The sequence below is a fragment of the Penaeus chinensis genome, chromosome 16, assembly GCF_019202785.1.
Source record: "Penaeus chinensis breed Huanghai No. 1 chromosome 16, ASM1920278v2, whole genome shotgun sequence".
Classification (NCBI taxonomy): Eukaryota; Metazoa; Arthropoda; class Malacostraca; order Decapoda; family Penaeidae; genus Penaeus; species Penaeus chinensis.
The window spans coordinates 27,975,132-27,978,306 of NC_061834.1; positions in this window are offsets into that span (position 1 = coordinate 27,975,132).

Genomic DNA, 3,175 nt, shown 5'->3' on the forward strand with positions numbered 1-3,175 from the left:
ATCTTTATTGCTGTTATCATTACCACTCTTACCATCGTAGTTATTATTATTAACATAATTATCTTTATTATTATCATTATCTTTTACCATCATTATTATCAGAAGTATTATCATGATCATCATCCGCATTATCGTTATTACGGCTGTTATCATCATTATCTTAATCATCATTATCGTTATTACGGCTGTTATCATCATTATCTTAATCATCATTATCTTGTTGTTACCGTTATCGCTTTTATTATCAATTTCATCATGATAATCCTGAACTTCTCCCAATCAACCCTCTCCTTTCCACTTTCATTGTAACCCTTCTTTCATTAACCTCAGCGTCATCGTTACCTTTAGCTGGCAGTGTCTTCCATTTGACCTCTGACCTTTGCCCTTTGTCCCTTGGCCCGACCCTTCTCTGAAATGCTGGCACGCAACACCTTTACAGTCAGCACCAATTACCTTAACACTCAGGATATTAGGTGAGAGAGAGAGAGAGAGATTGAAAAAGAGAGAGAGAGAGAGAGAGAGAGAGAGAGAGAGAGAGAGAGAGAGAGAGAGAGAGAGAGAGAGAGAGAGAGAGAGAGAGAGAGAGCGGGGGGGGGGGGAGGAGACGTTTACGTATCTCTCTCTCTCTCTCTCTCCCTCTCCTTTTCCCCTTCTCTTTCTCCCTCTTCCCGCTTCTCTCTCTCTCTCTCTCTCTCTCTCTTTCTTTCTTCCTCCTCCCGCCTCTCTCTCTCTCTCTCTCTCTCTCTCTCTCTCTCTCTCTCTCTCTCTCTCTCTCTCTCTCTCTCTCTCTCTCTCTCTCTCTCTCTCTCTCTCTCTCTCGCAAATACACGCACGTAACGCATAAACACAAAACAAGACTATTATCAACATTACGCACGTAAAAGACCAACAGATTAAATATGGTATCGTCGCATATTTCCAACATTAAAAGTGATATGACAATGCCCTTTAGTAAGACAGAGTACTACAACGATATTAAGATCATTATTTTCATTATCGCGGAAAAAAAATTATGTCCACAATGACAGTTAGTCAAGAATATGTCTTCTATTTTTTTTTTTTTTTTCTTTTTATCAGTGAACTCTGTTTACATTACATGCTTTCTCTCTTTTCCTGAGCTTAGATCTGTAAAGTTATCAAGGAGACTGATGGGTTAATAACATTTACTCTTTAATTGAAAGATCGTGTGTGTGTGTGTGTGTGTGTGTGTGTGTGTGTGTGTGTGTGTGTGTGTGTGTGTGTGTGTGTGTGTGTGTGTGTGTGTGTGTGTGTGTGTGTGTGTGTGTGTGACCTCCACACACACATTATAGATACTCGTGTTTCAGTCGTGGTTTGTTTGTTTTATATGTATGAGGCTGAGAATATTTCGAGTCAACGCTATATTACCGCGAAATTTGCTATATTTTAAATCCCTTTTTAGTAGGTAACCTGTGGTAACTGTCACTGTCTGTCACATTTCTGTATGAATATTCAAATATCAAACCATATTATACAAATAACATTAGCAAGAAATTGATTAGATGTAAATAATTAAATGTCGAATCGGGTTGCAGTCTAGTATACGAATAAGTTATAACGAATATATGCTATAATAATAAACGAATAGATGTGATGATGAAGATGATGATGGTGATGGTGATGATGATGATGATGATCATGATCATGATCATGATCATGATCATGATCATGATCATGATCATGATCATGATCATGATCATGATGATGATCATGATCATGATCATGATGATGATCATGATCATGATGATGATCATGATCATGATGATGATCATGATGATGATCATGATCATGATCATGATCATGATCATGATCATGATCATGATCATGATCATCATTATCATTATCATTATCATTATCATTATCATTATCATTATCATTATCATTATCATTATCATTATCATTATCATTATCATTATCATTATCATTATCATTATCATTATCATTATCATTATCATTATCATTATCATTATCATTATCATTATCATCATCATCATCATCATCATCATCATCATCATCATCATTATTATCATTATCATCATCATCATCATCATCATCATAACGTTAACAAAGATGATAATTACGGCAACAAATAAACAAATGCGTCAATAAATAAGCCTCGACCAAAAACAAGGACATTTTTCTCCTCCTTTTCCGCTCAATTGACCTTTCCGACCTATTTCAGGAATTCTCGACCTCGGGTCATGCTGTCCAGCTTGATTTATCATTTTCCTATTTCCAGGTCAGTATTTCTTTTTTTTTTCTTTTGTCTTCCTTTTTTTTTTAATCTTTTTTTATGATTATACAAAACATTATGTAATATATGTGCGCACCCATGTATATAATAAGTACACAAGCGCATGAAAACAGAAGTATATCACGCATGGATATAGATATAAATACAGATACAGATACAGATACACACACACAGACACACACACACACACACACACACACACACACACACACACACACACACACACACACACACACACACACACACACACACACAAACACACACAACACACACATCTTTCTCCCAACTCCCCCCCTTCCCACCACTCCATCCCCCCTAACCATAGGCCCTTCCGCCCCATACTACTCAAGTAATAGGTCTTAAGTAGGACTTCCATTCACCCCCCCCCCCTTCTCCCCAACCTCCCTTTCTCTCTCTACCTTCCCCGTCTCCCCAGCTTTCTCTCCCCCCGGTATTCCTCTCGCCAACTACTCTCTATCTCTTTATCTGCCCTTTCCCTTCTCTCTTCCCTCCTCCTTCCCCTCCTCCCCCCCCCCCCACTCTCTCTCCACCCCTCTCTTCTCCTCCTTTTCCCCTCGAACCAGTCTCCTCTCTTATTCCTTCTCCTTGCCCCTCTATCTCCCTCTCTTCTCCTTTTTCCCTCGAACCAGTCTCCTCCTTTCCCCTCCTCCCCACCCCCCTCCCCTCTCTTCTCTCCATCCCATTCCCTCCCACTCTCCTCCCTTCCCCCACCCCATTCCCTCCTACTCCCCTCCGTTCCTCCCCATCCCTCTCTCCTCCCATACCCCCTCCCCACTCCCTCCCTCTCCCCTCCCTTCCCCTCCACCTCACCCCCTTCCCACTCCCAATCCCCTCCCGTCCCCTTTCGGCCTTACGCTCTCAAACATTCATTCACAGTTTACC